Here is a 13257-nt window from a genome sequence, read left to right as displayed (position 1 = left end):
ATTTTCATGCCTTCTTGTGGGAAGGCTTTCCAGAAATCACAAGAAAACTTTTTAAAGACTTCTGTTGACCTTGGATTGGATGCAACAGCACCAGATATTACAGCCTTCTGGGGCTGTGGCTCAGTGCTGGAGCACCTTCTTTGCATGCACAAGGTCCCAGGTTCAGTCCTAGGCATCTCCAGGTAGGGCTGGGAAAAAATCCTGCCTGAAACCCTGGAGAGCCACTACCAGTCATTTTTGACAATCCTGGGCTAGATGGACCAATGGTTTGACTCAGTGTAAGGCAGCTTCCTATGCTCTTACATTCTTAACTGCTGCATTAGAGCTTTTTGTTTGAAAGCTGTTTATGTTGAGCTCTACAAAAACTATTGTTAGAGATGTTAGATGGGCTCTGTTCCAAAAGAAGATTGCTGCGTGAGAGAAGATGCCAACAACACAGTCTGTTCTTCAGCTTGCCATAGTTCAGGCATATCGCCAATGTACGCTATGGTGAAATTATATCGTTGCTAATCTGGATATTCTGCCTTTAGAGGCAAGTTATGGATGTGAGATACAAGGTATATGGCAAGTTATGGATGTGATATACATTTGGTATTTTGTACCAAATACCACCAGCTCCCTAGGCTATTTAGCAGATGAAGTGTTCCTGTTAGAAAACTAGAAGTTTGGATTTGCATGCACTGACATATGTGACTATATGAACCTGTGTGAAAGAGGATGAGAATAACATCCAGGTGCAAAAATCAGATGGTGGAAAACACACAGATACCAGATGATGACAGTGCATGTGATTTATGCATATGATATTACTGCATGCACTCTTCCTTGGTCTGAGTTGCACTAAATAGGAACCATGAATAACATGTTATCACTAACATGTGTCTATTATTGCCTTCTATTCTTTATAGCCAGAAATAAAGAGGTGACAAACTAAAGGTTGGGATAAACATAAACTAGGGCCACAACTTTATTGAATTAACATCAGACAAGATGTGAAATGGTGAAAGAAGTGTGGGTGTTAAATTCTGAAGGGTGAGTCTGGCCCAGCCCTACTGCGGAGACAGCTGAGGCACCATCTCTGCCCTTTGACCACATCTTGAAGTATTTAGGGATGCCATCCTGGGTCACTGCCCCCCCCCCCGAATCCCAAGATTTAGGGACATGACCCACTGACAAGGCCCAAAGGATGGCACTTTCCCCACCCCAAGACCTAGGTAGCAGGCCCCCTTTCACCTTAAAGACACCTCCACATAGTCACTAATGATTCACGCACAATTTCTCTATTCAAGCTGCCATTCCTACTGTGACTAAACAACTATTTAAATCATTATCTTCCCAATACAGCCAATTTGCCCCTGGTGGTTAGGACAGAATAGGTAAAAAAAAACAAACAACCCACACCAAACATCTCCTGGCCAATGAAGCTATTCGGCAAAAAATTCCTAAGCACTTATATGCGACCATCATCACCCACATTAAATCCTTCCACAGGGTGGGGAATGGGTGTTAGCAAGTGCAAGGAGGCTGGTATGGGGACACACTTATATACCCCTCATGCTTTGCCCCTTTGTGTCAGCGTGGCGACACGACATGCTTCACCTTCCTTCCAGTACTGACCGCAAAGCCTGCCTCCCTGGCAACCGCTCATGGCACATGGTTGAGAATAGGCTTGTAGCATGAAATACCTTATAAATGAACAAGTTTGTTCACATCTGCATGTTTTGAATAATTTTCAAAAATGTATTGGTGACTGACTGAACAAATAACATTATATAATTCTTATTGAGTTCTTCACTTGCTCAAATGACAGTAATTTCATGTTCTACAGTATTGGTTTCTAGCCCAATTTTGATTGAGGACATTGTTGGGTGCTATTTATAGAGAAATATTGCAAAAACATGGATTTAGTAATAGAGCATAAAATTATGGTTAATTTGTGTAATGAATGGTTGCTGTTCAGTAAATGAGAAAGTATTGCCAATTTTCTCGACAAGGTTGTGGCCGTTTTAATTGTCCCCCTCCTGCCCTCACTGCAGTACTTGTGGGTGTGGCAATATATGGATTCCAAACCATGGAGGAAACATCTTCAAGAAAACTAGGGATGGGAGAACCAGGGCTGCTTGAGCTTGCCGGAATTATCTGAACTTATTTGAATTATCTTTCAAAGTTTGGTTCATCTCACTTGCTTGCAGTCTATTTTTTCAGTTCATTGAAATGGGAAAAGTGTGCATTTCGAACAAGAAAACTGTGTATTTTGTGCACATTTTTCAAAAGTGTGACTTTTCGCCATTGACTAAAGCTGGAAAACGTGGATTTTTAAAAGTGCACATTTTTAAAGGGCAGAACATGCGCTCCCATTCATGTCTGGGGTTGTGAATGGGGCATTTTTGAGTGATTTGTGAACGGAAACAAAATTCTACGTACATCCCTAAAGAAAATCCATGCCCTAATATTGTACAACAAATCTCCTGTGGATGTGGCAGATCTTAACAATTGTTTCTTGACTACCCAGCATTTTCCCAGCTGGCCTTGAACCATAGTTAAGTGGTACTTTGGCACTAACGTTAGACATGGTTCCATAGACATGGTTCCATTGACTGCCAAGCATTTCTAACCGCCTTTTAAATCCTAGTTTCAGGTTCCAATTAAAAACAAACTCTGGTTAATAGCAGTTTATACTGGTGTAACACATAACTATTGTTATGTGTTACACCAGTAGGATTCAGTTATGGTGTAACACATAACTGAATCCTACGGGGAAGGGAGATGTAATGTTGGGGGTAACAATGGACATAGGCGCATGCACTGTAATGGAGAGAACAGCTCTGATAGCGCCCAATAATAGTCTTCAGACACATGTAGGAAGAAAGCCAGACTATGCAGCACATGGTCTTTGATGTCTATATACTAATGGCCAGAGTATGGGAAACAAACAGAACGAACTTGAATTCTTAATACAAGAGGGAAATTATGACCTGATAGGTATAACTGAGACTTGGTGGGATGACTCTCATGACTGGAATACAGCAATTGGAGGATATAACTTCTTCAAAAAGAACAGGAGGAACAGAAAGGGAGGTGGGGTTGCACTGTATGTGAAAAATACATATCTCTGCACAGAAATACAGGAGGAGGAGCTTGGTAGCCCCATCGAGAGCATCTGGGTTGAAATAAATGGAGCAAAGAATAAAAGGAACCTGGTGGTCGGAATCTACTACCGGCCACCCAATCAAGGAGAAGACAAGGATGAAACTTTTGAAAAGCAAATAGCCAATGTTTTAAGGAAGCATGATGTAGTAGTAATGGGGGACTTCAATTTCCCCGATATTTGTTGGGAGACAAATTCTGCAAAACATGGCCCCTCCAGGAAATTCCTGACTTGTGTGGCGGATAACTTCCTCCTACAGAAAGTAGAGGAAGGAACTAGAGGATCGGCTATCCTTGACTTGATCCTAAGCAACAGAGATGACTTAGTGGATAAAGTAGCAGTTACAGGAACTCTGGGGGAAAGCGACCATGTTGTACTTGAGTTCTTGGTTCTAAGGGAAGCAAAAGCTGTAGTCAAACGCATACCCTGGATTTTAGGAAAGCTGATTTTCATAAACTCAGAACAATGATCAGTAAGGTCCCATGGCAAGCGATGCTAGCGAGAAAAGGAGTCCAAGATGGGTGGGAGCTTTTAAAAAAGGAAATTCTCAAGGCACAATCACAAGCAATTCCAACAAGAAGAAAAGGTGGAAGACAACAGAAGAAGCCAATGTGGCTTCACAAAAAGCTTAGGGATGACCTGAAAACAAAAAAGGACACATATAGGAAGTGGAAAGAAGGCCAAGTAACAAAGGAAGAGTACAGGCAGATAGCACAGAATTGCAAAGATGGCGTCAGGAAGGCTAAAGCTGAGAATGAGCTGAGGTTAGCAAGGGATGTTAAAAACAACAAAAAGGCTTTCTTCAGCTACGTGCATAGTAAAAGGCAGATGAAAGAAATGGTGGTTCAGCTATTAAATAAGGATGGCAAAATGATAACAGATGACAAAGAAAAGGCAGAGGTGCTCAATTCCTACTTTGGCTCAGTCTTCTCCCCAAAGAGGGTCTATGACCCCCCTGGCAAAGGTGAAGTACTGGCTGAAGGGGCAGGATTGCAGCTTGAGATCGACAGGCATATGGTCAAGGAACACCTCATTACTTTGAATGAGTTCAAATCTCCAGGGCCAGATGAACTGCATCCTAGAGTCATAAAGGAACTGGCAGAAGAACTCTCAGAACCGCTGTCTATTCTCTTTGAGAAATCATGGAGGACAGGGGAAGTGCCAGATGACTGGAGGAGGGCGAATTTGGTCCCTATCTTCAAAAAGGGTAAAAAGGAGGAACCTGGGAACTACAGACCAGTCAGTCTGACATCAATCCCTGGGAAAATTCTGGAGCAGATGATAAAGCAATCCATCTGGAAGCACCTTGACAACAATGCCGTGATTACTCGAAGCCAACATGGATTTATCAAAAACAAGTCCTGCCAGACAAATCTCATCTCATTTTTTGATCAAGTAACCTCCCTTGTAGACCGTGGGAATGCTCTAGACATCATGTACCTCGACTTCAGCAAAGCTTTCGACAAAGTGCCCCATGATATCCTGATGAGCAAACTAGCTCAAAGTGGGCTAGATGAAACAGCGATCCGATGGATCCACAGTTGGCTACAGAATCGGACTCAAAGAGTGCTTATCAATGGGACCTTCTCAAACTGGGGAGAGGTAACGAGTGGGGTACCGCAGGGCTCAGTCCTAGGCCCAGTGCTCTTCAACATTTTTATTAATGACTTGGAGGAGGAGGTGCAGGGAATGCTGATCAGATTTGCAGCTGACACAAAATTGGGAGGGATAGCTAATACTTTGGAAGACAGAAACAAAATTCAAAGTGATCTGGATAGACTGGAGCGCTGGGCAGAAAACAACAGAATGACATTTAATAGGGACAAATGCCAAGTTCTGCACCTAGGAAAAAGAAACCAAATGCACAGTTACAAGATGGGGGATACGTGGCTCAACCACACTACAAGTGAGAAGGATCTTGGAATTGTTGTCCATCACAAACTGAATATGAGCCAACAATGTGATGTGGCTGCAAAAAAGGCCAATGCTATTTTGGGCTGCATTCATAGAAGCATCGCTTCCAAATCCCCGGAAGTACTAGTTCCCCTCTACTCAGCACTGGTTAGGCCTCATCTGGTGTACTGTGTCCAGTTCTGGGCACCACACTTTGCAGACAAACTGGAGAGGGTTCAGAGGAGGGCAACAAAGATGATCAGGGGACTGGAAGCAAAGCCCTATGAAGAGAGACTGAAAGAACTGGGCATGTTTAGCCTTGAGAAGAGAAGACTGAGGGGAGATATGATAGCGCTCTTCAAGTATTTGAAAGGTTGTCACAGAGAAGAAGGCCAGGATCTCTTCTTGATCATCCCAGAGTGCAGGACACGGAATAATGGGCTCAAGTGACAGGAAGCCAGATTCCGTCTGAACATCAGGAAAAACTTCCTGACTGTAAGAGCAAAACGACAATGGAACCGATTACCTGGGGAGGTGGTGGGCTCTCCCACACTGGAGGCCTTCAAGACGAGGCTGGACAGCCATTTGTCAGGGATGCTCTGACTTGGATTCCTGCATTGAGCAGGGGGTTGGACTCGATGGCCTTGTAGGCCCCTTCCAACCCTACTATTCTATGATTCTATGATTCTATTGTATGAAGAGAATTTGCGTTCAAGAGGTGAGGGGCTGGGGAAGGATTCCATGATCCACTGTCCTGCTGCTGATATTATAAGTGCAGCTGGAAGATCCCAGCATTACATCTGCAGTGGCCCTTTGTTGTTTCCTGCATCCTTTTTCTCCTTCATGCTGTGTCATGGAGCCATCGCTGGCACCATCTCTAATGCTAGCCTTAGCGGCCTAAAAAACGATTTCCCAGTGTCCCTCCTACCTTTTGTGGACCGATTTTATGTGAGCATGTGTAAATATGTTCTGCAGCTTTTGAGTCTTGCTCTGATATTTAATATGTTTGCTGTTTTCTTTCTTTCTTTCTCTCTCTCTCTCTCTCTCTGTCTGTATGTTTTAAGGTCAGCAGGAAGGTCTAGTTATTTTTTTTAAAAAATATTTTTTTAATATTTTCAATCAACAGTGGCTTTCCTCCTCCCAAGCAATGCCTTTAATGACATATTTTCTGCTCTTCTAATGCTAGAGCAATTGAGAGCAGGATCAGCATAAGGCAGCTATACCATAATCATTTTGATTTCAATAGGGAGGTCTTTACAGACAACTTTGTTCTTTTTTCTTAACAGGATTAGGAAGCTCAGTGCTTTAAATTTCTTGCATATAACAGTGACATTTCCAGGGTGTGCTTAGACCAAAGAGTTCAAAGTGAAGGAATAAAAAACCCGAAAAGCCAATATGACTTTGTTTTTTACCTTGCTGGAGGAGCTGTTTGCGCAAATCATCTATAAGCTTATTGACCTGCATCTTTGACTCCTTGTTTTCTCTGGATTTGGCTGGAGTGTAGACACTGATAGAGCACTGATAGAGGTGATTGAACAGCCCCCAGCTTTGCTTGGCACCAGGCCCCACAACCCCCCCAGGACTGACATTATCTTTCTCTGGCAATACTTCATGTTTTCTCAAGCTTGCATTTCCTTAATTTTATTATTTATTTTTAATTCTTCCTGGAGTCTTTGTGTAGGCTTTTTCAAGGAAATGAAGGGCATGTTAATTTTTTTTTTTGGTAAGCAGAGGTAGTGTATAACATATGATGACATGTATTCACCTTCTAATGGAAGAAAAAAGGAGGAATAGGCTACTGTATATAATAAAAACATACAGTACTTTTCATACTGTATGTTCTTATTATACAGTATATACAAAAAACATACAGTATATAATACAAACATACAGTACTTTTCAAAGATCTTCAAATAGCAGTATACAACTCCTAATTATTTTATGCGTGTATGAAACTTGAAGGTTTATTTTACAAAATATATTTGTGGGTTTATATACTTAATTGCATGAAGGTTTATTCAATCCAAAGAAACTACCCTTACACAAGTAAAGGCACAGCATACAGAACCAGAAAGCAGTTGTCTCTGGAGCTCACACTCACAAAGAAGCAAACAGTTTGCCTCTTCAGAACTGGGAGCTGCTGCTACAGGAGAGAAAAGTTATGCCTCTGGAGGATGATCTGGCTGTGTGTCCTTACATATGAACAATATGTTTGAATTGTGGCCAGATAATGCAATCTGTTGTAAAGCAGTTCTTGGAATCCATCAGAATTTGCTTCCGGTTTTGCCTTGGCCAAAAGCAAATAGATGTAACAAAATGGAAGTACAAGCCTAATTTAGAAAAGACCTGGTTGATCATCATATTTGAAGTCATAAAGGAATTCGTTCTCCAGGTCAGGTAGAGCTTGACTTTGGGAGGACTTGTCTTCTATTTGATCAAGTGCCACGTTGTGTTCTTAATTGACTTCAGTGATAAATGTGGGAGATGGTAGGAGAATGGTCCTATCTTTTAGTTGAGTTGCTTCCAACTCTACAATTTCCTGGAGTTTGTGATTCTATGCAAACCCTGGAACAGGAATTAAGCATTGAGAAATTAAATTTCCTTTTAAATGGGTGTTCTTTCTTATATGCTTATATGACAAGACAACACAATTCTTGCTAAACCCTTATGGATCTTCAGTGCTCTGTGATGTCCCCTGCAGCAAACAGTACTGGCTACTATCGTACATGTAATAATGGGCTTGATGGATCCATGGCAATCGTTATCTTTCTCTTTTAACACTCATGATCTCATCCCAGATATAATAATCATTAGGGCCTATCATAATGGCAACACTTCTATTGACTTTACTTGAATCAGGTGTAGGCTTTGATAAACTACTTGATGGTTCACAGTCTTCAATGGCTTTATCCTTTTCCTAGCCACTCCAGCAAATAAACATTTAGTGTTGTTGCTGCTGTATGTGTTCAGGATTACAAATGGCATCGCAGAGAGGTTATTCAAACATTATGGATGAAGGTGAAATACAATAGTTTTGTTCTGTGCATGGACCATGAAAAAGTGTGCCTGTGTGGGGGTGGGAGGTGGGGAGAGGAATGCAGAAAGGTGTATTTTTAAAATCAGTAACTCTAATTAACTCTACAATGGGCCTCTGCAGGAAACAATTAACTCAGTGCTTTCAGAAAAAGTCTTCAATCCACATACTGTATATGAATATGTCAGGATCATCAGCTGCCAGTGGGTTCAAACTGGGATTTTTTGGGCCTAGTTTGGTTTTTTTCCCCAAGAGCCCTGGATTTCTGCTGGAAGCCATAGTCTTCCATGTGGCCCAAGTAGCTTTACTGCAACTAACTGTTTTATAACGCCATATTTTATTTATTTATTTATTTATTTATTTTTCATTCATTCATTCATTCATCTCATTTCTATATCTCCCCATAGCTGAAGCTCTCTGGGCAGTTCCCAACAATTTTATTTGAGCAAGTGTTGAAGGATCAACAGTATCCTGTTGATCCTTCAGCAGTATCCGCTGGCTAGCTGCAATATTTATTTATTTATTTGTATTTATTTATTTATTACATTTCTATACCGCCCAATAGCCAAAGCTCTCAGGGTGGTTTACAAAGATTAAAAAATTTAAAAATACAATATACAGATTTTAAAAGCCAATTCCATAAAAAAACACATGAACAGAACAATATACAAGAACATATATCTAAAATAACTTCAACAAGCAATCTCAGAGCAGACAACCATAACCATACACCATTCCAGGATCAATTAAAACTTAACATATGCTGCCAAATGCCTGGGAGAAGAGAAAGGTCTTAACCTGGTGCCGGGAAGATAACAATGTTGGCGCCAGGCAGGCCTCGTCGAGGAGATCATTCCATAATTTGGGGGCCAATACCAAGAAGGCCCTCTCCCTTGTCACTATCTTCCGAGCTTCCCTTGGAATAGGCAGCTGGAGGAGGGCCTTAGATGTTGAGCGTAGTGTATGGGTAGGTTCGTGTCGGGAGAGGTGCTCCATGATCAGGTATTGTGGTCCCAAGCCATGTAAGGCTTTATAGGTTAAAACCAGCTCCTTAAATCGGGATTGGGAACATACAAGCAGCTAGTACAGGCGGGCCAGAATCAGTCTTATATGTTTGGACCTTCTGGACCCCATTATCAATCTGGCTGCTGCATTTAGCATGAGCTGTAGCTTCTGAACCGTCTTCAAAGGCAGCCCCATGTAGAGTGCATTTAAATAATCTAACTTGGAGATTACCGGAGCATAGACAACTGAAGCCAGGTTATCCCTGTCCAGATAGGGGCATAGCTGAACCACCAACTGAAGTTGGTAGAAGGCACTCCATGCCACTGAGGCCACCTGAGCCTCAAGTGACAAAGATGATTCCAGGAGGACCCCCAAGCTACGGACCTGCTCCTTCAGGGGGAGTGCAATCCCACCCAGAACAGGTTGAACACCTTCCATCCGGTCAGCAGAACCACCCACCAACAGCATCTCAGTCTTGTCTGGATTGAGCTTCAGCTTATTAGCCCTCATCCAGTCCATTGTCTCAGCCAGGCACCAATTTAACACATCCACAACCTCACTTGAAGAAGATGAAAAGGAGAAATAGAGCTGCGTGTCATCAGCATATTGATGACAACGTACTCCAAAACTCCAGATGACCGCACTCAATGGTTTCATGTAGACGTTGAACAGCATGGGGGACAAAACTGACCCCTGGGGGACCCCATATTGGAAAATCCACAGGGCTGAGCAGTGTTCCCCAAGCACCACCTTCTGGAACTGACCCTCCAAGTAGGAGCAAAACCACCACATTGCAGTGCCTCCCACTCCCAGCTCAGACAACCGTTCCAGAAGGATACCATGGTCGATGGTACTGAAAGCCGCCGAGAGGTCAAGGAGAATCAAAAAGGTCACACACCCCCGTCTCTCTCCCGACATAGGTCATCATACAGGGCGACCAAGGCTGTTTCTGTGCTAAAACCCGTCCTGAACCCCGACTGAAATGGATCTAGATAATCAGTCTCATTCAAGAGTGTCTAGAGCTGGTTGGCAACCACCTGCTCAAGAACCTTGCCCAGGAAAGGAACATTTGCCACTGGCTTAAAATTACTAAGATTTTCCAGGTCCAGGGAGGGTTTTTTCAGGAGTTGTCTCACTACCACCTCTTTGAGGCAGCCCACAACCACTCCCTCTCGCAAGGAGGCATTAATCACCTTCCTGGCCCAGCCTTCCCTGCCAGATTTTATAAGCTAAGAGGGGCAAGGATCCAGAACGGAAGTGGTTGCACAAACCTGTCCAAGTATCTTGTCAACATCCTTGAGTTGTACCAACTGAAACTCACCCAGAAGAACAGGACAAGGCTGCCCTTTGGATACCTCACCAGATTCACCTGCTATAACACTGGATTCTAAGTCCCAGCAGACGCAAGAGATCTTATCCTGGAGGTGATAAGCAAATGCATTACAGCGGGCCTCAGAGGGGTCTACAGTTTCCTCAGGGCCAGCATGTAATAGCCCCTGGATTACTCTGAACAGCTCTGCTGGGCAGCAGACAGAAGATTCAATAGAGGCAGCAAGATGATGTTTTTTTGCTGCCCTCACTGCCCCTGAATACTATAGGCACATACCAGCATTCGATTGCATCCACTAGGAGTTCTTTTCCATCTGTACTCAAGCCATCTCCTATTTTGTTTCATCGTTCTCAGCTCTGGCGTATACCATGGAGCAGTACGAGCTCTACTCAGGAGAGGGTGCTCAGGAGCAATCATGCATTTCTGCATTCCGCAGATCAACTAGGGTTTTGACAGGAGAGCCCGCCATATCAGTCGGGAACCTCCCCAGAGTCCTCTGGAAACCATCTGGATCCATTAGCCTCTGGGGGCGGACCATTTTAGTAGGTCCCCCACCCTTGTAGAGGGGAAAAGCTGCTGTAAGTCTAAACCTCAGCTGGTAGAGATCCGACTATGACAAGGGGACTGATGCAAAGTCCCCCACCGTCAGACCACCATCTCCATGTCCAGTTGAGACAACCAAGTCTAGAGTATGCCCCGCTACATGTGTCGGGCCAATGACATCTTGGGACAGTCCCATGGTCGTCATGGAGGCCATGAAATCCTGAGCTGTCCCAGAAAAGGTGTCCTCAGCATGAATGTTGACATCCCTCAGAACCAACAGTCTGGGGGATCGCAACAGCGCACCTGAGACGACCTCTGTCAGCTCAGATAGGGAGTCTGTTGAGCAGCAGGATGGGCGGTACACCAACAGAGTCCCCAATCTGTCCTGCTGGCCCAATGCAAGGCGCAAACACCCTAGACCAGTAGTCACATGGACAGGGAGCCTGCAGAAGGAGATGGAACTCCTATAAACCACAGCAACCCCCACCTCCCTGGCCTTCAGGTCTTCCCTGATGCTGAACCAAATACCCCGGTGGGCAGAGCTGGGAGAGACTAACTACTCCCTGCTCACCCACCCAGGTCTCAGTTATGCATGCCAGATCAGCTTCCTCATCCACTGTCATGGATGATAGAGGTCTTATTCTGAACTGATCTGGTATTTAACAGCAGCATCCGGAGACTCAAGGGCAGGCTGATAGGGCAACCACCATGCCTGAGGCTGGAGGGAGGGCCGGAACACGGCACAGCTGTCAACTGTCTGGGCTATGTTCCCCTAACCTGGCTAGTCCTCCTCCTGATGCCATATCTCCCTTGACCCATAACCACACTAATTGGGGCCCCCTCAAGTACCCCGAGTTGGCCATATGTCCTCTCTCCCAGGCACATAATATGATCCTAAGCAACCAACCAACCCCCACACATAAAAGTAACAAAACCAGTCAACCTAGTGTTAAGGGGGTGGCCCTTGCCCTTGCGGCTCCCCCCGAAGCGCCTACCTCCAAAGGGGCAACCCTGCTTTTGGCAGTGCTGTCTTTGGGGTGCTGCTGCCCCGCATCAGAGCTGGGCTGATAAGAGTGTTCCAAGGGAACTCAGGCCCAGCTGGCTCAAATCAACTGTAATCAGCTTGGAGGAATTTTTTCTTTCCCTCTTCAGCCCCAGCTCCAGCCAGGGGGGTGGCTTCTCCTCTCCGGCAGCAAACACAGTCCTAGGCAGGGCAATAACATGGTTTGTTGGTCCACCTGCTTCTGTTCGATGTGCAGAAAAGGGCAACTGAAATGATCCAGAAGCTGGAGCATCTCCCCTATGTGGGAAGGTTACAACAGCTGGGATTGTTTAGCTTGGAAAAAAGGAGACTCAGGGGAGACATGATAGTGGTCTACAAAATTTTGCGTGGTGTGGAGAATGTGGATAAGTAGACATTTTTCTCCTCTCATAATACTAGAACCTGAGGTCACTCCATGAAGCTGATTAGTGGGAAATTCACGGCAGATAAATGGAAGTACTTCTTCACATAGCACATAGTTAAACTGTGGAATTCGCTACCACAAGATGTAGTGATGGCCACCAGCTTGGATGGCTTTAAAAGGGGTTTAGACACATTCATGGAGGAGAAGGCTATCAATGGCTACTAGGCCTGAGGGCTATGTGCTACCTCCAGGATCAGAGGCTGTATGCCTATGTACACCAGTTGCTGGGGAACATGGGTGGGAGGGTGCTGTTGCACTTGTGTCCTGCTTGTGGTTTCCTGGACAACAGCTGGTTGGCCACTGTGTGAATGGAATGCTGGGCTAGATGGACCCTTGGTCTGATCAAGCATAGCTCTTTGTATGTTCTTATGTACTTATCACAAACCTGTTCATGATTCAGCTGGACAGTTCCCACAGTGGCTAAGACCAACTGCACTGTGAGCGAAAACCAGGAGAAGGAGGCAGTCTGGTGAAGAGAGCATCACACACATGCTCTTGATCCATGCAGAGCTGCACCTTCTGAATGTGCCCCTCCTGTGTGTGAAACATGGGTTTTTGTTGTTGTTTCTTTTTTGTTTTCATTTTTAAAAACCACTGAATTGAGGACTGTGGTCAAACACCATACAAATCTATCGAATAAATAATTGGACTTGATAAGCCTTACCTCCCCTGTGTGAATAGCGATAGAGGCTTTTGAGCAAATGGGAATGAACAGCTGAGGTACATAAGGAAGTACATTGGTTCCTTATGAGGTACATTATATTATTATTATTGTTGTTGTTGTTATTATTTACATTTCTATATCACCTCAATGCTGAAACTCTCTGGGCAGTTTACA

General features: G+C 44.2%; 1 protein-coding gene across 1 annotated transcript in view; it reads left to right on the top strand.

The window, feature by feature from the left end:
- The window catches only part of ZFPM2 (zinc finger protein, FOG family member 2), a 486615-nt gene that overhangs the window by 99919 nt on the left and 373439 nt on the right, over positions 1 to 13257 (top strand). The gene's annotated exons all lie outside the window — the stretch shown is intronic.

This window comes from Heloderma suspectum, chromosome 4 (genome assembly GCF_057233095.1).
Source record: "Heloderma suspectum isolate Gila_16-S chromosome 4, 16-S_ref, whole genome shotgun sequence".
NCBI classification, from domain to species: Eukaryota; Metazoa; Chordata; class Lepidosauria; order Squamata; family Helodermatidae; genus Heloderma; species Heloderma suspectum.
Note: the sequence above shows the minus strand (reverse complement) of the source record. Positions and strands in the feature narration are given on the sequence as shown.